This window comes from Pectinophora gossypiella, chromosome 13, assembly GCF_024362695.1.
Source record: "Pectinophora gossypiella chromosome 13, ilPecGoss1.1, whole genome shotgun sequence".
In the NCBI taxonomy this organism is placed as follows: Eukaryota; Metazoa; Arthropoda; class Insecta; order Lepidoptera; family Gelechiidae; genus Pectinophora; species Pectinophora gossypiella.
In genome coordinates, this window is record NC_065416.1 from 2,066,175 (window position 1) to 2,093,029 (window position 26,855).

Consider the following 26,855-nt stretch of genomic DNA (forward strand, 5'->3'; position numbering starts at 1 on the left):
TGTGACGGATGCGGCAGAGACTTGGTTAAGGGAGCTTAAGCTAGATATTTGATCCACGCAGGATATTTTATTTTTGTCTGCCATACGCAATAATAATAATAGATCATTACCGTCGTACAAATAATAAAACACGAACCAATCGTTCGTGTACAGTCATGAGCAATATATTGTACCCACTTTAGGACTCTGTCGCACTAACATATTTGACATTTAGTGAGACTTACAGTTCAATTTGTCAAAAAAGTTAATGTGACATGGTACCAAAGTGTATACATATTAATGCTCGTGACCGTACTTCTGCAAAGGGGACGCGTGCACATAACCTCTCTCGCTTTTTAATTTCTCTAATAAACTATGCGACAAAATAAAATATGCGTATATTATGCTTCTTATCTATTTGTTTCCCAAATTCAGGGATCAGTATAAACATTTTAAAATCATCGTGTAGTCATAATGGTAATATTAAAAAAAGCCACCTTACGCCGAAAAGCAAAGCAAACCAACATTTTTCATACAGCCAATTTTTGCGACATAACTTTTTATATTTAGCTTTTTACGACTTTACTGACCGTATCGCTGGCCCGTCATAACGGCGTGCCACAGAATTTTTTATTCAGTAAACCTCAGACGCAATCTAGCTATAGGTATAAATCACCCGTATTCCCTATTAAGATCAGCAGTGCCATGTGATATTAAAAAGCTTAAAATGTATCTACACTTGGTATAAAATGAAAACCCTGTTATATTATATCGCCCGTAATACCTGTTTAGATAAGTAGAGCCACAATATATTTCCTCCTCATCTTCATAATCTATCTACTCCTTTGAAATAAAATATATGTATTGCTTTTCTGCCATAGTACATGTACTAGTTTAAGTATTTATAATATTTATTTGGCTTCGCTCGGGTGCAATTCTGTGGAAAAAATTAAATTATTTACTACATCACATTAAAAACCTCAAAAATAACAGTATTTCTCCAATATTTAATGGATGTTATTATACATATAAACGTTCCTCTTGAATCACTCTATCTATTAAAAAAACCGCATCGAAATCCGTGGCGTAGTTTTAAAGATTTAAGCGTACATAGGGATATAGGGACAGAAAAAGCGACTTTGTTTTATACTATGTAGTGATTTTAATAACTACTTAGCCAGACAAATCAAGAGCGCTGAGGCTGTCACTAGATAAAAATAATAAGAATATGCTCCGTATTATAAACAAGTGCATGCTTTCTGTTTTTTTTTTATAATACAGGGTGCTAGTGACATCGTAACGAATACTGAGAGGCGTGATTCAGCTCATTATTCTGCGCTTATATCAAGTAGAACTTTCCATCGCAAAAGTATAGAATTGAAAATAATTTAAAAAACTAAAAACTAATCATGAATTTTGCGACGGAAAATTCCACTTGTTATTAATTCAGAATCGTGGTCAGAATCATCCCTCTTAGTATTTGTTACGATGTCACTAACACCCTGTATATAGGGCAAACGAGCAGACGCATCGCCTGATGGTTTTTACTTAACCCCCAGTCCAGTCCAGTAGAATAGCGATATGCCTAGTTTAAGTTAGTTCTATAAAATGGCTGGGTTTAATCGCGTTTCGTTTGTTAGGAACGCCTTGTTCGTTATTAATATCTGAATATTTGCATATAATGAGTGGTTGGGCGAAATGTTTTAGCCGCGTTTTGTACGTTTCGTGGGTTACTACGTTTTTCGCATTGGCCTCTTAAATGCAAGTACTTAGTTTCGGTTGTAAAAGTGAAATGTGTGTTTGTTTTGTTATTTGATTTAGTTGATAGTGTAGAGGTTTTAACATAACTGTCAGCATCTTTTTTATTCACTTTTTTAAAGCATAAACACATACTTTTTAAGCTAGCCATACACTAAAGCACATGAAGTCAAACAGTTTGTAATGATTTCTGTTTTTTTTTTTGTCTTCACACTTTTTGAAGGACCAGCCAAAAGAGTCAAAAGCCAAAACATAGGTATTTAAAGCATTTCGAGGCCTTTGGGGAATATGCGTCGCAATGTTTGTATCTGCCTTTAGATTTCCTTTATGAAGATGTGGTAAGGTGAATTGAATCTTAGTGATATAAGACTATTCCCGCATATAAGTGATGTTACGCGAGTTTGTTTAATATTCAATGACAGTCAGGCTATAATTTAATAATCAAATTTATCTATAGTGTTATAAAAAATACACATTTAGCATTAGTAGTAAGGTACAAGGTAGGTTACTGGTGTCTGAAATAGGCTGAGCTTGTGATAGAATTGCAGTCATACTAAAATGGGAAAATAAATTTATTTAATAATAGTTACATTCAAAAGTAAAAGAAAAGTTATTTTTTAAAGTAATACTAATTTAAGGAACAGCAAAAATAATCTTATTTACAAATAGCTGGAGTTTTTTTGTCTCGTCATGGGTCATAGTATACAATTTTACAGCTAAAATAAATCTATAGAATAAAGAACAATTAATATCTACTATGTACATGGCCGAGTTCCCGGTTCAAACACCCATCTTCCCGGTTGTCAAGGAACATGAGCCAATAGAGATGCAAAAACTATCCTCTTATAAGCCAAAAAGTGCCTCTATAATGTGAAGGTCCGCCTAGTGGCGATCCACGGAGAACACGCCACTCGAGTGCCATTGTGGAGCGCGTCGCTTGATCACGTGCCACCAAAGAGATCCGTTGATTATCTAGCTGAATCTAACAATAACTATGCTTTAGGAAACATTTACGAAATCACACTGCGGGTTGGTGGAGGTTTACGGCTAATAGCCGGATCGTCTCGGCCGGCGGGGATGTATTCAATTAGCATTTTGCAATACGCAATCAATGGCCGATTGAGGGGAAACTTGTGCTTAGCAGTGGGACGTTTAAAGGCTGTTTGGATGTTATATATTAAAATTTTAAGTGCGAAAGTGAATCCAGACCTAGGTGTAAAAGTTTTAGTGTCACAAATATAACATGTCTTAGTTCTAATTTAATAAACAGTAACGTAATTTGTTGCTATTTATTATCTATTTGCCTTTGATGGTAAATCATTTTGGCGTATAAAATAAATTATATTGAATGCATCTTTATTAGATTTAAATTTTAAATTAAAAGGAAATAACTGCTGGTACTACAACGTTTTAGGGGTTTCTGGAAATTAAGCTCTAAGGGGATGAGAGAAATAATTCAGTGATTACAATATTTACGATTATTTTTTATTTTAATTTATCTTTAGTGCAGTTCGCACTAACATAGTTGGCTCGACCATTATAGACGGCGATACGTCTCACCATCTATCACGTTGGTCTAACAGAAAGCTCGGTGAGGTGTGGGTACTTAGTTAACACGTTGACAGTCCCCATACATAAAATATTGTTTTGTCTTCCTTATAAGTCCCGCATAATATTACTACAACCTTTGCTAAGTTACCCGGGATCCAAGTGGAGCACCCGCTCTTACCTGGTCGAATTTTAGGGACCCATGTAATGTAATGTATGTGGGTCACGCACTCATCTTAGTGACCCATATATGGGTCAAGCACTTATCTTAGTGACCCATACGTGGATCACTTACCCACGCACTCATTTTAGTGACCCATGTATGGATCACGCACTCATCTTAGTGACCCATGTATGGGTCACACACATGGAGCTAGTCCGTCGTGACCCGTATATGGATCACTGGACTGACAACGTGTTAATCTTGCGATAATAAAAAAAATCCCGTTACATCTTTCCTCTAGAAATGTACAGTCTGTTAGTATCAATGAAACAAAAGGAATTTAATTATTTTTTTTATAAGATTAACGCAGGCTGTGTCTGCTGTATGTCAGGACTCGGTAAAGAGGTACTGACGGAGGCATTAACGGAATTGCTGGCTAGTGATGGGCTTAGTCGATAAACTTTATCGATAGTTGGATGGAATTCTCCTTCCGGCCGAAGTGAATGCCATATGCGGCAAATCTACAATATACATAACATAAACTGCCTATATACGTCCCACTGCTGGGCACAGGCCTCCCCTCAATCAACCGGAGGGGGTATGGAGCATACTCCACCACGCTGCTCCACTGCGGGTTAGTGGAGGTGTTTTTACGGCTAATAGCCAGGACCAACGGCTTAACGTGCCCTCCGAAGCACGGAATTATCTAACTTTTTCGGACAATCAGGTGATTCAAGCCTGAAAAGTCCTTACCAAACAAAGGATAGTCTCACAAAGTGATTTCGACAATGTCCCCATCGGGAATCGAACCCGGACCTCCAGATCGTGAGCCTAACGCTCTAACCACTAGACCACGGAGGCTGTTAAATCTACAATAAGTCACGTCAAAATAAGTAAAAAAGTAACAAGATAATGTAAAATTGGTCGGAATTCTCACAAATAAATAGCTAGAAAGCAATGATTGTCGAATTTGTTTTCGAATTCATGTTTGGATCATAAATGATTGTCACGTACTCAGCGGTGAAGGAAAACATCGTAAGGAAACCCACATTCCCGAGAAATGCATTTTCGGAGGTATGTGATCTAACCTGTATTGGACTGGTTTTCCTTTCGCGGGTTGGAAGATCAGACAGGCAGTCGCTTCTGTAAAGAACTGTCCAATGTTCAGGTTAAGTAAGCGGTGAGGGGAAACCTTGTGAAAAACGGGATAATGCTATGGAGATGATGAATCCGGCCAGGCGTAAATATCAAATTGCAATACCTAGATCATCATCATCATCATTAGCCCATTAACGTCCCCACTGCTGGGGCACGGGCCTTCCCTATGGATGGATAGGGAGAACGGGCCTTAAACCATCACGCGGGCCCAGTGCGGATTGATGGTTATTAACGACTGCTAATGCAGCCGGGTCCAACGGCTTAACGTGCCTTCCGAAGCACGAAGGAGCTCGAGATGAAAACTTTTTTTTTGTGGTCACCCATCCTATGACCGGTCTTTGCGAAAGTTGCTTAACTTCAACAATCGCAGACCGAGCGCGTTTACCGCTGCGCCACCGAGCTCCTCACCTAGATGAAGATACCTAGATAAAGATGCAAAAATTATACAGTTTTGGAAAATGTCCATCATATTTACGCATGAATTGGAAAACAGAGCCCTATCTGGTAATGTAGATTTGTGTAGGATGTGTTAATAGTAAATCGATGTCTACGATATTCAAGCAACATCCCATCACTATACGAAAACCATAAATCAGTTATCTGAAAGTAGATGTAGTGTGAGTAAACAACGCGGAGCCAACAAAACAACTTTCAATCTAATTCCAAGTCAATACGATGTATTATATTTTGTTTGTCTTCGTATTATGCTTGGGGATAATCATTATCCGTCTGATAGTAGAATAGAATGGAACTAACTTTATTATTTCCGTGGTTTCTGACGTTTGCAAAAACAAACGCATATGTATGCGTTTGGTTACTCGATTTATGTATGTACATAAATCGATTCATTATTTCAAATATTAATCAATTCATGAACGGCCTCCATGGTCCAGTGGTTGCACGTTGGGCTCACAATCCGGAGGTCTCGGGTTCGAATCCCCGTGGGGACATATCACATAAATCACTTTGTGGCAATTGTTTGGCTAGGACATTGCAGACTGATCACCCGATTGTCCTACAGTAGGATCATCCGTGCTTCGGAAGGCACGTTAAGCCATTGGTTCCGGCACGGTTACTACTTACTGATGTAAATGCGTAGTCGTTACATGAGTCATGTCACCTATGGCGGCTCAATAATAATCGTGATACCATGGTTGGTAAGGTTGGTTGGTTGGTGGTAATCCACCTCTCAACCCACACGACAGAAGATTATCACATAATAAAATTATACTTAAGTGACTGCGTGTAGTCTTCTTTATAGCCCTGCCATAGACTAAGGAATAATACTACGTATAGAACGGCAACTCTCCGCTCCCCACCGGCGTCGGAGCTTGGTTTACCTCACCCCCCCTCGAACATAGTTTAGACTTGAATCGTATGGTGTCAGACGTCACACACTCAGTTGCGCGTCTACAATAGTGTCATAGTGTATGTGTAAGACGAGGATTTTTGTATGAAGTGTCCGTGGTGATAACTCTCTAGGCGTGATTTTATGTATGTGTGCTCAACCTAACAATTCTCAAATCTAGTTCACGAAAAATCATAAACAAGCCCCGAAACAGAAACGGACGTAAAATAGGAATAAGGCGAATCTGTGTCGTGTAACAGATGTACCAGTTCCATCCGGTTCTATCTAGTTTTTCCTAGAAAAAGTTTATGTTCCCGCCAACAGTCGTAAATCAAAACATCTTCTGGATGGGCAAGAAATGTACTGAGTGTGCTCTCTAATACGGAACTAGTAAAGGTGTATCTAAACCGCGGTTAGGTTCTGTTCAAGTATTTAATTTAAAATAATTTCTTTATGTCTTTCTTTTTTACGGTACCTTGATTAGGCAAACATAAACTCATGCCCATTTCCCAGGGGTAAGCAGATGCTATAGAATTCCGTTTGCTTCGATCCTGATACTCTTCTTTTGCTTCCTCCACATCCATCAATCGTTTCATACACGCGCGCCGAAAATAAAATATTAAAATTTAAAATATAATTATTATTTTAATTTTTATAATTTATTTAAGGTTACTCAGAAATAATGTAGCGTTCTAATGTTGAAAGAAGTTTTGAAATCGATCGATTTCTAGAAATGCAAAAATACAAATCTATCCTCTTTACAATTTTAGTAGTTTATAGATTAAAAAAAATATGGTTTAAAACCAATTCAAGTTATCACCAAAACAAAATGGAACACACAAACAAATAAATAGCATTTGACAACCTCTAAAACTAAATCCATTGCCAAATTTTCATTTAAAACTATAATTAAATTTAAAAAACAGCCCGTTATAACGCGACTAAATAGAATATACACAAAATAGAATAATAGTTAAACGGTACTTGTATTCATTCCCACACACATCACGAACGTACGAAATTCGGATTCATGAATACGTGAAATAATTCCATTTTATTGTGGCTCGCGTGACCGAACGAAAAAATATTGCCCCTAACATTGGCTCGGGTGAATAGTAAAATGAGAGAACTCGAACGCAATTCACAGTGCACTGGTCAAGGGGAAATTGTCGATTTTATGTTCTATCTAAGAATGTTTAATTTTTTAAGATCATTTGCTTAGAAAGCAAAGGGTTAGCCATCAAAATACTATGCGGAGTCGTGTTAATTTTCTTTTTTTAGATCAGGCTATGAGTTTGAGATTGATAACATAATAACAATTTCACTTAAGTATACAATTTCACTTATACGGCTCACCACCTATCACGTTGAGGTAACAGAAAGCTCCTGGGATAGGCTGAGAATGATCAACCAATCAATCAAATATACTTTATTGCCCAAAACTTAACATTAACATACAAATATTACACATGGATACAATACAATTGGGTGACCTTATTGGTCTTAAGCAATTTCTGTTTGATTAATGTCCATGTTCAGACAAAATGTTACTTCAAATACAAACAAATGGTAGGGGTAGGTATGGAAACGTTCTTACGTTTCACTTATTTACTTTTATTCGTAATTGTTAAGAGAAAAGCTTGATGTCTTCTGGGAAAACATTCGCGCATACTTTTACAAAAATGATAATAAAATATTTGTGAATTTTAATAAAGAAAAATATAATAAGTGCGACATTTTGTCACGTTTTTCTATGACGTCACAGGTTGCTTTTTCATACAAATTCCATGGTAATTTCGTGTTTTGACGTTTAGAAAAAAAGTCACTGATTTGACTAGTTGGAAACTACCCTATAATAAAAGGAGCAAGTCAGTTCCGCCAAAAACTGCAGATACGACAATTCAGGAGAATATTTTAGTTTTATCCGACACCACCTATTTAGTTGATCGGTGGTGTCGGATATACTGTCGGATTGTACTTAGACCATCTTGCGATAGATTGCCTTCTGACGACCCCAAGTAGCATATAGTCGTAAGCTTTATATACGATATTTTACATGATGTAAGACAAATAACAGCCTCCGTGGTTTAGTGGTTAGAGCGTTAGGCTCACGATCTGGAGGTCCGGGTTCGATTCTCGATGGGGACATTGTCGAAATCATTTTGTGAGACTGTCCTTTGTTTGGTAAGGACTTTTCAAGCTTGAATCACCTGATTGTCCGAAAAAGTAAGATGATTCTGTGCTTCGGAGGGCACGTTAAGCCGTTTTACGGCTATCAGCCGTAAAAATACCTCCACCAACCCGCATTGGAGCAGCGTGGTGGAGTATGCTGCATACCTCCTCCGGTTGATTGAGGGGAGGCCTGTGCCCAGCAGTGGGCTGTATATATGCTGTTTATATATATTTATGCAGTGTTTCATAAAATCATGGGTTCCGAGACGTCACTCAGAGGCTATTATGTAAAACTGTATTCATTTTGTTGTGATGTATGATGTTCTAATGTTGGCGGTATATTTCATTTTATCCTACCACCTCCGTGCTCCATATATCTTCGTACGTGATGAAAGTTTTGACGGATATAACTCCTTATGAAAATTCCGGAGATAGGTAAGCGTAAACTGTCTTCGTCACAGCCGTTGCAGTACAGTCATGAGCAATATAATGTACCCACTTTAGGACTCTGTCGCACTAACATATATGACATTTAATGAGACTTACAGTTCAATTCGTCAAAAAGTTAATGTGACATGGTACCAAAGTGTATACATATTAATGCTCGTGACCGTACATCTGCAGTTTATATATTTATACAAAACATCTAGAAACAATTAGGCCATATTGTAGTTGCATAAAATATGTTTTCATTGTATAATCGTCTATATGCTCAATTGACGATATTAAAACGAAAATTCAAACAAAACGGTCTAACAGAAAGCTCGGCGAGGTGTGGATACTTAGTTCATCTTGCGATGGATGTATCTCTGATTACCCCAATTGGGATATAGTCGTGAGTTTATGTCAAACCATACGCCTACGAAGCGACATTTAGTATACCTACGGAAACTCAAACACCCTCATTGCGAGCACATACCTAATGTTAAATGCATACAAGCCAGGATTGCATACAAAAAGCACACACAATGCATAATAACTTGTCAAATAATTATGATGTCTGCGTTTGGCACATTTGGCAGGCTCTCTGCCAGAAGGGTTCCGCCATAGACGGGTTTTATAGCTTTATCTCAGTGCATATTTTGTTTTAAGTTTGTTCTTCAGTTGTTTTAAGGCTACTATTATAGTAAAACAAATGGTTTTGTAATCTTTATACTTAATATTATAATTAATGATTAGTTATGTTATTATATTCAATTAAAACAATGGTGTTACAATTATTTTACATTTTATTATCCACAAATGAAGTTAAATCATGAATCTAATTTTATAATTCCTAAAAGATCGAATATCCGCGAAGGAATCAGAATAAAATCTTCTATTAAACGTAATTATCATAGATAAACTTATGGTCAATCTACGTCATTTCGCAAGGTGTTATGGCTGAGGAGAAGAAATGACAAGAAACTGTAACAGCAACACATCTTTTAAATCAATATAGGGTTACATTACAAGTTATTTAATAAAGTATCGTATTCCGAAATAATGAAATATTCGAATACGAAATTAAATTTCCAATATCCGTATATGAAACTGAAACTTCACACCCATAAAGTCCTTAGTCTATTCTACCTCCGCGCTCCGGTTGATTGAGGTTAGGGGTTAGACAATCTCTACGTAGTAGTGAGCAAACTCGCCGGTTGCCAACCACACACTAAGTGAAATAAGCTTCGTAAGTTAGTTACCGTAAAGTCGTTAATGAGTTTTCTTTCACACTAAAGAGCAGTGTTCAGCAAAATTTGCAAATGTTCTTACAGTTTCTACTTAATTGTTACCTTTTCAACTTTGTCTGTTTGAATGAAGGAAGTTTATTTTACTTCATCTGCAGGCAACTTACTTTTTAATTAGTCTTTTAAATTGCGTAGGTATAAAAAATAATATCTTCCAATAAATTCATAGTAAGGGTGACTACGCGATGTTATTTCAACTTCTCGCATTTTTCTCCTATTGTATATAATTTATATCTTCAAAACTTGCTATCGTTTACCCAAATAACATTAAAGATAACAACTTCCCTAGCAATTTATCATTATAGACCGTAAATCAGGTAAGTAGATCACAATATCCAATCTCGAAAGTGGCTGGTGTAAATAGCTTATCGTTCCATTAATAAAAGGAAACTGGTTGTAAACAATATGCCATTAAAATAACATTAATCATATGGTGGGCTTTGAAAGTTTGGGTACGCTGACGGGACTCGGGGAGTACAGTGAACTGCGCCCTAAAGATTCATTGTCCACGGCCTTTGAATCTCAAGTTTTGAACTGGTATACTCGTCAAGGTTTTTAGACAAATGTTTGTTTGGATCCGGGCGCGTTTGTTTCGTTACAAGGCTAATTTACTCTGGTTCTTTGTGTAGATCAGTTTTAGAATAAATAATAATATGATTATTGTATAAGTTCAGTGAACTGTATTTTGGGGTAGAGTCTGACGTTTTGCCTCTTCCTTTTTGATGCGAACAGTGAAGGAAACCAACAGGGTCCACATAATATCAGCGTCGTAGTTCGCGCCGCGGCTTGTGCTGAGTGAGGCCCTTTTATCTCAGGACGTCAACCACCACCTTATGATCATTTCGACAAACATCCGTCTTGCTTTTTTGTAATTGTTTTAGTGGAAATTTGATATGATGTTGTTGTCTTTTTTTGTGTGTGGCTTCCTTTTATAATAAACTATTTCTATTCTATTCTATTCTAAGGACTGGAACTGTCTGCCGTCGTCTGTTTTCCCACTCGTTATAATCTGGGAGTTTTCGAGGCTAGAAAGAATGGGCATTTGCTAGGTAAACGTGATCCACCCTAAATCACATCGTCATTTACCATTAGGTGAGATTGTGGTCAAACGCGAGCCAATATTATTTAAAAAAAATACATTTTTGTAAGGTACTCAGTTCATCTTGCGATGGCTGTACCTCTGACAAACTTAATAGAAATATAATCGTGAAAGTATTATATCAAGTTTCGGGGTCTATTAAGGTCGCATGAGTAATTAATCTAAAAAGAAATATTGCAATTTGACATTCGCGCATGTAAAAGTAAGTGCTAAGTCATAATATTAAAAACAATAATTGCTGTTTTTAGATTAATCAATTTAAACAAACAAACAATGTTTGCAACATTGACTTTTTTAGATTGTTTCAATGTGGCCATTTTATAATCCCTGATGACATTGTGGTTCTGCTCACCTAATTGAAATAACTTGTGTCTGTTTGTTTATATAGGTATTATACAACTATCTAAGTAGATAGTAGTATGAAATTAGTAAAACAAGAAAAAAATGTCTTGAAGATGGTAATAATAGCTTGTTTAATTTCCGTTTCGAAGCTTTGATCATGAGACTGCAATTTTCCTTATTATTTTCTTTGATCTAATTTAAAAAGTTTTTGAGTAACATTTTCCGTAATTCTGAATTTAAATAGCCGTGCTTTAAATAGCTGATTGCTGAACGTAAATACATTTTTAATAAAATAAATAAAATATTTTATTATTAAATTATATAATTATATTATTTTTATTTTGGGATCAAGCCCATATTATCAAAAAGTAACAACAACCACAAAGTCAAATAGAATACGGTATGTAAAATTAAATAAAATGATTAAATAAGTGGTATTGTTTTTTTTAAATGTTATATTTAGGTAAAGGCATAATGAGTCTTTGTTGCCTGTTTATTATAATTATTTAATAAAAGTTCGTGTAATGTAGACTGCTTTCCCAGCGAAGTTACTCAAGACACGTTTGAGCGGAAGGCAATAGAGAAACCACTGCCCTGTTTCTCCCTAAAAAGTAGCATAGAGAATGCTACACCGACAAGAGCGTGGCTCTAAAATGAGTGATGATGACGATGATGTCTAGTATGGACACCAGTCTCTCTCACAATAGAAACATGTACACTGTGAGTAGTACTATGTTAAGTTTTACTGTAATTGTGAGTGAGAAATAAACTTATTTTTATTTATTATTTTATTTTTATGCTCCACTGCTGCCACATCGTTACTATCAAGTGAGTTTGTGGTGAAATGATTGCCGATCATGCATAAAAAAAAGTTTAACAAGACGTAAATGCCGTTTGAGAAAAATAATATCTATAATCTAGGTCCAAATAAACAAGAAAAATTCAACAACGAACTTATTAAGATATTTTCTCGTCATAGAATTCTAAAAGGGTTACGGGTAAGGGTAAAAAACCCTTTAAAACCCTTTAAAAAAACCCCTTTCTATTCGTATAATAATTTTCCCTCCATATCCGTTAGCAAGAAGTCGCAATGATTTTTATTTGATAACTCGTAAAATTAATGCCCATGCGCCGCCATCACTCCTAACTTGTATGTTCAGTTCAAACTCTTTTTTATGTGCCGTAATAATTCATGAAATATGACATATATGAGAGAGAGAGGGGTAAATTGATGGCTACCCTGTTTCAAACAGGATAGTATTTAGATAAGGCCTATATATAGGCCAACATCTCTGCTAGACTGAGTAAAGATAAAATTATCATAACAGAATCTTCTTATTCTTATCGTGTGGGTTGTGAGGTGGAATACCAGCCACATCGACCCTGGTGTCAGGGTTATGATAGAGCCGCCAAAGGCCCCTGACATGGCTGAATATAATAATGATCAGATACGTTTATTATGTTCTACATGTCATAAAAAATTATTAACATGTATAAATAAATATCTTCTCTAACACGCTGAATTACGAGTATCCGTATAGGCGAAGTTATTGGTTATTTTTTTGATCTCAAAAATATTAATTATATTTATTATTTATTTTTATTTTATTTATTTGGTTTATTAACAATCACTTACATTGTAATAAGTAACACATTTGCAACTTATAAGCTAAATGTATTGACTAACTATAAGTAAACACAGCAGTATATATAAATTCTTATTAAGAATTTGGATTTAAAATTGAAATTACATTGTGTTTGGAAATCTGGGATTTACGAGGTTAATAATAATATTTAAAACACCATAATAACAGGTTCTTACCGCGTTTAAATCAGGGATATGAGACTCCCGATATTTTGACACTGTTGCAAGTGCCATGATCACGGGATGACTGATGAGTGGAGTAGGTAGATCCATAATTTTCTACAGGCAGACATAATTATCTGTCTACCCTCTTTCTTTGCCGCTTGTTTATGTATTGATATCGGAATGAATGAATAATAATATATGTTTTTCTCTGCATTCAAGCGTGATGTGTATGTAGTGTAGTGTAAGTATTATGTTTTTTTTTTTTTCAATACTAAGTGAATGGACTTTGTCCATAAAGAGAGCCTATTATAGAGACAGATAGAGAGAGAGAGAGATAGAGAGAACAACATAATACCGTAGTAGGTTTTTAGAACATCTCCGTGATAATAAGCAGCTGAACGCAGTGTTAAGTAGACTGTGTGTTGACAATTAAATTAAACGACGCTACATACAAGTATAAAAATGTATTTAATTACTTTAAATTACAGCGAAATAATTATATGACGAATTAATAAACAAGCGCGCATGCGGCGGCGGCGGAGTCGGTCGAGAAGTGGGCGGGGGTCCCGCGCGCGCGGCGCTCCTGTCATCTCGTTTTGTTGTATTGCGCATGCGCGCGCGTGTTGGTGCTGCCAACACGCAGTCTGTGTGTTTCTTTATAAAAATAATAATAACCGCAGAGGTCGCAGGTTTGAACCCGCGCGGGCCTAGATGATTTGCGAATTTATATGTGTGATTATCACGTGCTTAGCAGCGAAGGAAAAAAATCGTGAGGAAACCCAGATCTCCGATATAACCTAACCCACATTGGGCTGGATTTCCCTTCGCGGGTTGGATGGTTAGACAGGCAGTTGCTTCTTTAAAAAACCGGACCCTTAGTTTTCTCAGTCCAACCACGAAACCGCACCACTGTTGTGTCGTTTACATTTTTTTTTTAAGTAACCACACCGAAATAATTAAGTTCCTATGTTTATTTATTGATATTAGATTGTCAACTGCTGTCATATACTACTTATTCCTTGCACATAATATATATCCGCACTGGGCCCGCGTGATGGTTTAAGGCCCGATCTCCCTATCCATCCATAGGGAAGGCCCGTGTCCCAACATTGGGGACGTTAATGGGCTGGTGATGATGAATATATTTTTGAATTTGTTTTGTTTTTGACACCTGATTTGTTTTTATACACGTTAGACATCACTAGTCGGCAGTGGTGTGGTTACCTAAAAAAACTTGTAAATGACACCACAGTGGTGCATATGTCTATTATGCAACATAACTAAGAAGTACTTATGTAAATCTACATGTATAAAGCAAAACAATCTCGATTGCTCACATTTAGCCCAAATAGTTGAGCAACAATCCGCGCGCAGCACAACTAAAGTCGAGGGCGGGGTCGGGAGAATCGATCGATTCTAACCCATTTACTCGCCGATTAAGTCGACTATTAGTTGTAATCGATTAACGGTTTTGTAATAACTTTTTAATGGGACTGTCATCAATTACAGATTCATAGTAAGAATTCATACTTTGCATGAAGACTATGGGATTGTGTCCATTTCAACTTCTCAATATCATTCTCGATGGACTGATCACATCAGTATAATCAACAGACAACTTTCAACATAACATACCTTAGCATCACGCGTATCCCTGAAGGGGTTGACAGAAGTGTATATTATGTATATGTCGTGGCCAGATCGTAAAACTGATCATTTTATGATGTGTTCGACCTTTTCATGAAATGGTCATATTTCATGAAATAGTCAACTTAAGTTGACCATGTCGTTGAAACGTCAATATTTAATGATATTTAAATCAAAGTTTGGCCATATCGTTAATGTAGGCGGTGTCCATACTATGTGGTGTAATGAAAATGCAAATAGTCGATGCATTTCTTAGATTCCAAATTATGTACCTATTCGATATGGAATATTGTAAAATTACATCGATTATAATATCAATCAAGTTTTACATATAATCGAGATCAGCGCCACTACCGGTGGATAATGTTACTAATTTTACGATATGATTGCCAACGTTTGGCCTTATCATGAAGTAATCATACATTTAGTTGCTCATATCGTTAAACGTTGTGTGTTCATTGATTTGGCCAAACTAAATCATTATTTGGCCAACGTGTTATATTCTATTTCATGAAATATGACCATTTCAATCAACAATAACCACAGAGAACAATAAAAGTACAATATTTGCAACACTTTTGGGGGCACAGAAGTGGCCCTGCCAAGTCGAGCAAACACAACGTCCCTTTGTCATGATTTTTTTTTGTAAACTATTTTTAGTGCTGTATTTTGGGACGAATTATTAACCTATTCCACAATTATTTTTCACTTCGAAAAAATGTACAGATACTGTGATAAAAGTAGACTTACGTTCGAAGGCATCTATCTGTCAGTTTTAACAACATCCGAGAAGACAAACAACCGAACTCTATCTTTGCGTAATACCAACTTAAGTACCTATTCTTAAAGGTCACCAATAAAACTGCCCTCGACAGTTTACAAGCAAAAATCCGCACTAATTCTTTGTAAGACACGAATAAGACCGTATTAAGGCGAAGACATTACCTTAATCCTACTATCTTGAAACCCACAGTTTTTGCCTCACCTACGGAAACAGGACATTTGTTTGACTGTCTCTATGGGGTAGACCACTTGTTTTTATTTCCTAAACGGTAAAAAAGTTTCACACTTCCAACGCAGCTAAGTTTAGCTTTTAAACAATAAGATAATATGCACACACGTGTTGTTAGCACATATGTAAAATACTCGCGAACCTCGTGTGTTAGCAGAGCGGAAAGTAACCAGGACAACAACAACAACAAATCAACTACTCAACTCAACAACTCAACAACTCAACTTGGACTATATTATTCTATCGTGTGGATTGTAAGTACCAACCCCATCAACCCTGGTGTCAGGGTTACTATTGAGCCGCCAAAGGCCCCTGACATGGCTCATGTAACGACTACTTAGTTACATCAGTAAGTAGTAACCGGGACCAACGGCTTATCGTGCGATCCGAAGCACGGATCATATTACTTTCGGAAAATCAGGTGATCAGCTTGTACGTATAATGTCCTGAACAAACTAGGGATCACAAAGTGATTTCTGTGATATGTCCCTACCGGGATTCGAACCCGGGACCTGCGGATCGTGAGCCCAACACTCAACCACTGGATCACAGAGGCCGTTATTTCATATGATAAGCAATAGTAATACAGTGGTTTTGTCTATAAAGTGACGATACATACGTAGAACCGCAAACATATATAGATATAGCAATGCGACTACTTAAGCAAGCTATTGCACTAACTATACTTACTTTGCACTTAACCCAACATCAAGTTTGCCTGAGATTAAGTGGCTCATTATCTCACCCTGCAGGTAACCGAGCTAACTTAACTGTGACTTGACTGTTAGGTAACTTATCTAATCTCCAGTTTTAACCCTATTAACTTGATGGCGTTAACTTGTTAGTAATTAGAGTGATATCTTTTAGTTACTTGGTTTTGTAAGTTATAGGTAAAGTTATGGTTACAGGTATAAACCGATTTTGTTAGAAGTTTTTTTTACAAATTTAAACATTATATAGGGTGTTTGAAAAGGCCAGTTTGATGTAAGTCACCTAAAAGTGCTATCTTCTTCTATCGTGTTGTTTGTAAGGTTGATTACTGATGTAAGTACGTAGTCGTTACATGAGTCATGTCAGGGGCCTTTGGCGGCTCAATGGTAAACCTGACACCAGGTTTGATGAGGTTGGTAATCCACCTCGCAACCCACACGATAGAAGGAGAAAAAAGAATAATACTTACTACTTATAGAACTGCAACTCTCCGACCCGCACCACTTCTGGGTCTTACTTTAAGCCGCTAAGACTCCTGCACAGAACTGCGTTTTTAAGATCGCTAAAACCGTGTCAGTGGTTGTCATGGCAACGTTCCGCCCGCTCCGATTGCGACCAAGTGGACGCGCACCTTTACAGCTATATTTAAGATCAATAGATAAAACAAGATCGTAAAATGAATAGTCCATAATAACGATCGCATAAAAGCTAATATTATTGCGATGTCGTAAAATGTATCTAAAAGTGTTGCAATAAAATATTCACACAAGCTAATTATCTTTGCATGTTTTTAGCTAATATATATTATTATGTAGGAATGGTAGGCTGAATGAAACGTAACGCAAAGGTGTGTGAAAGAGAGAGCGACGAGTGAGTGTGAGAGAAGAGAGAATTGCGGAATGACAGGGAAATGGCGGACGGTTGTTTTTAAAGAGGAAAACGTAGAAGACTATAAAAGGTTAAAAATAAACAAAGATAAAGAAAGCATAATCGTTTCCTTCATGCCCTATCCCACATAATTATATATTATATCTAAATACAGGGTAGTAAAGTAAAAGAGCGTTGCAATGATTGGGAGGAGCTCGGTAGCTCCTCCGTGCTTCGGAAGGCACGTTAAGCCGTTGGTCCCGGCTGCATTAGCAGTCGTTAATAACCACCAATCCGCACTGGGCCTGCGTGGTGGTTTAAGGCCCGATCTCCCTATCCACCCGTAGGGAAGGCCCGTGCCCCAGCAGTGGGGACGTTAATGGGCTGGTGATGATGACATCTTAACGAATACTGAGGGACGAAAAATTCCACTTGATATCAACTCAGAATCATGGCCTGAATCATCTCTCAAAGTTTTCGTTACGAAGTCACCAACACCTGTATATCTAAAATTTATGAGAGGAGTTGGGAGACCACTTCTACGTTTTAAGGACAATGCTAAAAGAGATATGGTTGCATTTGACATTGGCCGTAAAGGTTAGGAGGAGTAATGGTTACGATGTCACTAACACCTTGTATTCATAATCTTCTTCTTATCGTGTGGGTTGTGAGGTGGAATACCAACCTCATCGACCCTGGTGTCAGGGTTAATATAATACTGAGCCGCCAAAGGCCCCTGACATGGCTCATGTAACGATTACATAGGTACTTACATCAGTAAGGTAGTATTTGTTATGTTATGTTATGTGGTAACCGGGACCAACGGGTTAACGTGCATTCCGAAGCATGGGTCATCTTACTTTAGGATAATCAGGTGATCAGCCTGTAATGTCCTAACCAAACAAGGGATCACAAAGTGATTTTGGATTCGAACCCGGGGTCTCCGGATCGTGAACCCAACGATCAACCACTGGACCACGAACATAATTAACATAACATAATATAATATACATATTAATAATTATCTCTTAAATCACATCGTTTAAGTACCTATGGTTGACTCGTTTTTGGCTTCACGGTTATTTTAATCATCGATAGGAGTCGTTAAGCCGAGTCATAGACCTTCGGCTTGACGGATAGTTTGGTTAGTAGGTCAAGAACGTACTCCAAAACGCATTTTATAAACTTATTCTTATAACATTCATAATATATCTATAAGTCGTCCCATATTTTTTTTGACGTTACTTATTGTAGATTTGACGCAGATGGCATTAACTACTTGACCGGAACGTTCCATATCGAAAACCAAGTAATGTTTTGAAAATAGAAAAAAAATCTTCAGCAATACCTCGATTTTATTTCCATCCATTATTATTCTGATCAAAATAAAGAGAAGCAATATAGGTAGCAACATTATTGTATACATAATGTGAATTAGTTTTATATATGCTTAGTAATCCACATCACAATCCACACGATAGAAGAAAAAAGACCCTAATCTTCTTAGTTGAATAGGTGGTTATCAGTACAATCCAGTTTTGTTAAGTACTGTGTTTCTGATAAGTCTACATTTACGAATACACACTGAATACTCGTACAAACAGAAATCTCAATATTGCTAAAACAAATAAGCGGTAATTATGACAGGCGTGACGTCACTGTGCCTTTATGACGTCATTAGCGTTCGCCTAAAGCTTGGTAATAAAAGTTGGAATGAACTCTTTGGGAGTTCTCCGCAAGACATTCCGGACTGTGCTAGTGTTAGCGGCGGCGATAGCGGGAATTGAACTGAATAGGCTAAATGACAATCCAATCTTAGAGTATTTATAAAACCGCTCCAAAAAGTAGAAATACATACACACCCATTTCCCATCGGGGTAAGCAGAGATTATGGAATTCCATTTGCTTCGATCCTGACATACTTCTCTTGCTTCCTCCACATTCATCAATCGTTTTATGCACGCACACCGGTTCAGAGTAGATCGTACTGAACCTTTTCTAAGGACATCTCTAATTTGATCAATGTATGTTCTTCTAGGTCTTCCTCTACCAGCCCTACCACCAACCTTCGTTAAAAAAGTGGAAATAAAATAATTTGTAAAATGAAGAATTGCTTAAAAAGAGTTAGAGGATGTGATACCGTACCGAATACTGAGGGGGATGATTCCGCTCATGTTTCTGAGTTAATATCAAGTGGAATTTTCCGTTGCAAAATTCACGCGCGTGTAAAATTGCAGGTAGAGTCGATTGCAGTAAAGTAGTGTCCAAACTGTGTTCTAGTGTGTACTAGCCCTACCACCCTGTTTAGGATTACGGTTGTGAGTTATGTCAGTCAGTCACAAATTACAAATTTCAGGTCGACAGAAATACGTTTGTTGTAATCAGTAAATTCCAGTGTACAGGGGCGAATGATCGTTTTTGTGTCATTTCGGGTCCCTTTGAAAATTATGAAGGTCCAAAAGACCCCTATCTATTGTAAGGGTCAAAATAATGAGGGACAGTTGATGATTCTGAGTAAATTTAGTAACTTCATGACTTTAGTGACGATTTGTAGAGTTAAATTGCTTTCAAACGGTATGCGGATGGGGTAGAAAGGATAATTGTAACTTGTTGTGATTAAGTACTTTAATTTTATGTTATTTGCGTGTGGCTAAGAGATAAATATAAGCTTGAGGGTGCGTGGGAAGAGAGTCTTTCTCCTGGACCAGAAAAAAAAGAGGTGTTCCGCTGCTAAGGAATAGGCTACTTTAAAAAACAGTTGTTGTCTATGGTATTAATAACAACTACTGAAGACATTTAAGACTACTCCTGACTAAAGACTTCTATTCCCGATTTAAGACTCTTATTCCTGATATTTGACTAAATTATAAATGAATTCAACTAAATAATAATATTTATTTTATTTTAAGGAGATTTATAGACCAATATCATTATGTGTATAAAACGTATCTCTACATCTGGAATGACGTATTAAGTTGTAAATAATACTCAAATTACATAGCGCTTACGCTAAGAAAAATAATAGAAAATAATTAATTAATGGAGTATTTATACGTTGTACGTAAGCTGGCGAGGAGTGGGTGTGTTTAGTTCACATATCTGCTTACTCTTTCGTGGATACAGGCGTGGATCGTGATGTTATGTCATGTCTTGTTAAAGAATATAAACGTAAGCATCAGAATTGGCTGCAAGCGGTCTCGTTAATACTTATCTCTAGACAGAGACAGATGCCTCTTTCTCTATCGATATTATTTTTATCCTTGGGAAGATATAAATCGTCAGTCGCCATTCCTGTGCAATATAACCGCACCGTTACCATTTATCGTCGAGCAAAAGTGAAACCCTCTCGGCACAAATTCCAACTCCCTCCTAATTTTCGTTTATTAAAATTTTCTACATAAATTCGTCTCTACCCCTTTTTACAGACAGGCTACGAGTATTTTGTGGTAGGTCGCAATTAATGATTTTCGTCTTTAACGTTATTTACTTATTTCAAATTTTCAATAGCTTTTAGCTTTTGGGGAATTTTACGATTTTAACGGTTTAGCAAAATGGCCAAATTAGACCTTTTATAATTTTATTATTTTCTTCTTCCTCTCAGGCCATCTGATCATCAAATTATGCTAATTCCAATACACACCTTTTATTTTAAGTTACACCTGTCATTTTCCTAACGGCAGAAAAGGAAAGGGACGGGTATTCGACAAGCGTCGATTTTATGTAATTTAAAAAACTTTCTCAACATTTTACATTGGCCAATAAGCCGACCGAATTAAGTTGACAGCACACGTCAAACGGGATACATACAGCGAGATGCCAATTTGTTGCGCCTGGGTTAACCTCTCATCTGCCGGAACGCGGATCTCGACCAGACATAATGTAAAATCTATTGTGTCTGGTATCTCGGCAGATGAGAGGTTAATCATTCATTCGCTCATTTACTTATTTTAAAATTAACAACTGTCAATCAGGCGTCCTTTTCGTTTTCGGTGGATAATAAAATGGCAGGAGTAATTTAAAATAATATTAGGAATTGTCTGCAGGAATCAGGACCAATGTAAATTAATTCAGCCAAGATTTTATAATATTTTTTGTAACAATATACATTTTTTATAAAATTGATTTCATTGATTAATTGTCAATTTAATTTCATTACTTTTATTTAAAAATTTAAAGCTCTATTGCACATTGTACATTCTCAGAAACTTTATTAAAACGGTTAATTTGTAAACGTTGTTACTTCTCTCTTCGTTGTTGTTAAATCTCTTTTTTTGAAATAAATATTTTTCTATTTTCTATTTCTTAAGCTGACAATTTAGAAGACTAACATTAATTAAAATTATTTTAAGGCACAGCGAAACAAAAAAAAAACAACATAACCTTTTAACCATACCCACACCGCATACTTAGAACACGTTTTGCGTAAATACACACAGAATGAGCGAGCGTAGAACATAAAACATTATTCTCGGCATAAAGCATAAAGGCGGGGCCAATTATATTCGGGCCCAGTAAAATACACGGCATAAAAATATTCGTGTATAAAATGTAACGCACTAGACATTATTTATACACGCCGCGTTATTTACACGCCGATGTTATTTTGTCCCTTCTGGTGTTTATGCAAAAGTCTGGGCAAGGGCTTAGGGATGGGATGTAGAAGCTGATTTCGGATTTTGTATTCAAAAGTGCATTTAGCAATCTGTTGTTTTCGTATTGGTTTAATTTCACATATTTCGTTTCGTTTTGTCACCGTATTTGCGACACTCGGGAACGTTCATTTCCTTCTAAGCTCTAAAGTTTCTAAATAAAATTCATTTTTGATTGTTTTTGTACTCTGCTTTCAATAAAGTATTATAATATTTAATTACAAAACGGATTCTCTGTGTAGATAATCGTTACAGTTTATCTAAAAAAAATAACTCTCCTAAAAAAGTCTTGCAAATAGACTTTGTTTTATAATATGGGCTTACTGATTACGTTACACATTTTTTTTACTAAAATCAGATATTCCACATAATTTATTTTTATTACTTCTTTACAACGATTCGGATATTTATCGCGGATATATCAGTAGTTTCCAACCCTAGAGTAACAAAGGGTATACAAGTATGATGTATCACGCAAAAAGTTTATTTATTCGGTATTATTATTTTATTTGCCGAAACATTTGGTGAAAGTAAACAAAGCAAAATTGCCGATTTGTTTTCCAAATACAGTTGCAAAGGGTTTTTTTGGCTCTGGAGCAGGGTTTTATTGTTTGCTTTGAATTAGGCTAAATCAATTATATTGTTATAAAATAGTGTTGTATAAAGTTCGGTAATAAACATTTCTAGAATATTGTCGAGTAACTTATCCAAAAGTATAAAGGATGGCCTAAATATTTTCAGATTGAAATTCTTAAGCGTCGAAAATGGCCGACATCTTGACACAAGTCGTAAGTAATTCAGCCTACTTGCGTATGCCGTCCGGATTATATCCAGCGATAAATCTTGGACAGTCCCAATGTGTTTATAAATTTAACAACGCCATGTGATCTTGTTTGCGAATTTTTACGAAATGGGCTTTGCACGTGAGGAGAAAACGGGGCTCGGGCTTGTCTTGGGCTATCGGGTTATCCGGCAAGTTCGCTTTAATATTTTTAGGTAAAAGTTCCTTGACCTGGTTTTGAAAACTGATGCTGTAAACTGTAACATAATTTGTAAGCCTACACACACGATCACGCTTATTCTTCATTGGGGTTTGCATTGGCCACGGAATTCCGCTTCCAATGATGCTGCCTGACCATTTACGTTACTTCCGTACTCATCAAAATCTTCATACATGCTTGCCAATTTTGAGTACTCTTGTCTTGGCCTTCCTTTAAATCAGAATCATTTCATCATCATCATCACCAGCCCATTAACGTCCCCACTGCTGGGGCACGGGTCTTCCCTATGGGTGGATAGGGAGATCGGGCCTTAAACCATCACGCGGGCCCAGAATCATTTATTCAACGTAATTATCAGATAAACTTGTTGAACGTCAATTTAACATTTTTGAATCTACGTCATTTCGCAAGGCGATATGGCTGAGGAGAAGAAATGTCAAGAAACTGTAACAGCAACACATCTTTTAAATCGATGTAGATATACATTACAAGTAATTTAATAACTTGAGAAACACATTTAATAATAAGCTTTTTTGCATAAAGTATTCTTCACATGAGCTTTAAATTTATTTTCTGACAAATTCAAAATACTGTCTGGTCTTTTATGAATTTAATTTACTTAGTAAATCATCCTGAAGTATGTCTGGGTCGTATTTAATTTGTCTCTTTCGTCTGGATTTATACAAGGTATACCAAATAAGTCTATTAAATTACGTAACCCAAATAGCTTATTTTTACGTCTCACTGCTCTGCATAGGCTTTCTGTCAATTAACATGTTTAAATCAGTACAGTTCAGTTCCAAAATTTTGCGACGGAAAATTCCACTTGATATCAACTTAGAACTTAGAATTTAGAATTAGAGTTTTCGTAAGGATGCCACTAACACCCTGTATAATATGTGTTTTGTATAGGTTTGCATCATCTTCCTAGCATTATTCCGTTTTTCACGGGGTCCGCTTACCTAACCTGATGATTTGACAGGTCCGGTTTTTTACAGAAGCGACTGCCTGTCTGACCTTCCGCGAAGGGAAAAACATCCCAATACAGGTTAGGTCACATACCTCCGAAAAACAAACAACAACCTAAATAACATAACATAAACAGCTTTTGTACTTCCCACAGCTGGGCACGAGCTGGTGTTTATGCATAAATAATAAATATAAAAAAATCGGAAGGGGTATGGAGCATACTCCGCCACGCTGCTCCATAGCGGGTTGGTGGAGGTATTTAGGCTAGTAACCACTGCTAATTACATTTTTTTTTAAAAAAGCAACCTTTTTACTTTAAGCTAAGGAAATTAATAATAAAATCTCAGGAAAATAACAGATATTCTCGACGAAAATAACTCTTTACTAATAAAATAGTATTATATTGGAGTTCCGAAATGAAATTCTGTTGAATATGTTATTCAACTAAATAAATCATTCGGAGCCTCGCGTCGCGTTTTGAATAACAATCAAGTAAAATAAGATAAAGTTCTTTTTTCGACATCTCTTCGTATGAAGTTAATGATGTATTATTTGATTTGCATTCAGAAGGCACATAGGGGAGAAGTTCTCGTAATGAACTAAAATGGGAACAAAACAGTTCGCATTTAAGGTCCATGCCCACTACACCGTATCATACCATTCATTCACGGCCATTTTTTCAATTGGTGCTAATAATGAACCCAAATAAGTTATTAAATTTAGTTGTGTCAAAAATTCACGTGGGACGCATGTTAGGGAAAAAAGCAAAATTATCGATTTCGACAAAATGTATTAAAATGATTAAAACAGTTTGTAACTTGAAATAAATATTCCATTAAATGCAGGCGTCACAGACTACTTAAGAGGTTTATCCTCTTACAAACGGTATTTAGCAAGATTAACTTAAAAAAGATTTAAGTATTCAAGAAAGCGATTATTATTTGAGGCTTGGGCTTGTATTACTTAACAAAGTTTAAGCGAAAGATTATGGAAAGATAAAGACTGCTTAAGATCGGATTTTCATCTTATTTTGTGTCTATAGGTGCACATACTGAAAATCACGAAAAGGACGGTTTTATTATTCGCTCGTGTGTTGTGAGTTTAATGACCCATGTAATGAACATTGCGCCTTTGTGGTCCAGTGGTGAGCGCTAGGCTCACGATCCGGAGGTCCCAGGTTAGGATCCCGGTGTCAAAAATCATTTTGCAATCCCTAGTTTGATTAGGAAATTGCGGGCTGATCAGCTAATTATCCAAAAGTAAGATGTTCCGTGCTTTGAAGGGCTACTCTTTACATAAGTTAGTAAGACTCGGTACATGAGCCATGGTTTTTCTAGCTCAATCATCATCATCATCAATTTAAGAGCCACGCTCTTGTCGGTGCAGCATTTTCCATGCTACTTTTTTAGGGAAAATAGGACAGTGGTTTCCCTATTGCCTTCCGCCCCGCAGTACTCTGTCTGACGCGAGTGGGATGGCGCCCAGAGTAGTCTATTACAAAGCCATACTAGGACTCCTCCGCCTCTGAATAGTACTGACAGTTACTGCTGCCCTCTGTCAGCTCAATAGGAACCCAGAATACGTCAGTATTCAAGCTATCGTTATTAATACTATCCTGCGTGTAACAAACAAGTGTATGTCAATAAACTTTGGTTTGGTTTGTTCCAGGAAATCGCTGCCATACTCATTAGTTTCGACAAGCACAGCGAATGGCAATCCAAGGAGGTCAAAATCCGGTAAGTGGACCTTATAGATAAAATCTAAAGAGTTACATAGCTAGTGACTTCTGACATTGGGCATTAATTTCTGGCGATAAGCCTTATAAGACTTCCCTACCCATCGGGCCCGATGCGTTGGGAAGTGTAATAGCACATAGGGTAGGGACCAATATATCGATATATATTTTATACCTATCTACACCCGAATGTACCGAAGCCGATGGATCGTATAGTGTAGTAGGGCTTATCGCTAGATATTGGTGCCGATTCCAGTACCCATCATCTAATTTTATTTTCAGTTATACCTGTCAATTTCTTATCCGTCGAAAAGGAAAGGGACGGGTAATCGACAGGCATAAAATTTATGGAACACACGTCAATTTTAGGCAGAAGTTTAAAAATCCCTTCCGGAATTGAATATTGGCCAATAACCTGACAGAATTAAGTTGACAGCACACGTCTAACGGATTGCATATGAGCGAGATGGCTATTTTATTCGCCCGGGTTGTTGATTCATTTTAAAATTAACAGTTGTGACTCATCCGTCCCTTTCCTTTTCGACGGCTAAGAAAATTACAGGTATAACTTAAAATAAAATTGTGAGGTGTCTGCAGGAATCGGGGCCATTATTTGTTGCGGAGACTTAAAAAAAACAAAATCTTATGGTTTTTATGAGAGTAGAGAAAGCTAAAAGGAGCCTTCCAAAGTCGAGTTATGTCTACTCCTATGGCAAATAGACGTACTGAGATCTTTTTAATCTACTTTCAGCATGTTGGCACTCCTAGAAAATTCTAGAAATACGCAACGTACGTGTGTATACGTGTAATTGTTTCACATCACTAATTTTAGAGCCACGCTCTTGTCAGTGTAGCATCCTCCGTTCATGTATATCAAAGGCCAATTCTTTCACTTCCTTGTAAGATACGACGTTCGCCTTCTCTTAAATCTGTTCCATATTAGCTCTTCTTGGCCTTCCCCTTCTTCTCTTTCCTTGTAACTTCCCTACTATGAAAAAAAAGTCTTATATGAATTGGTCTTATTGTTTAAGTAACCATAAATAAAAGCTAATAGGTATAACTAAAAAATCTACAGAAAACGAAGGTAATCGTGTTACGAAATTTAATTCCAGTCAGTGAATTTACATTCGTATAAATGCCTAATTAACTCTCGACAA

At 36.7% G+C, this 26,855-nt stretch overlaps 1 protein-coding gene across 2 annotated transcripts in view; it reads left to right on the forward strand.

The window, feature by feature from the left end:
• Window positions 1–26,855, forward strand: part of LOC126371692 (calmodulin-binding transcription activator 2) — a 273,169-nt gene that overhangs the window by 150,765 nt on the left and 95,549 nt on the right. For both annotated transcript variants that reach the window (XM_050016993.1, XM_050016994.1), the window contains exon 4: window positions 25,632–25,699. The gene's annotated coding sequence lies outside the window, so the exon portion shown is untranslated. The remainder of the gene's footprint in view (window positions 1–25,631; window positions 25,700–26,855) is intronic.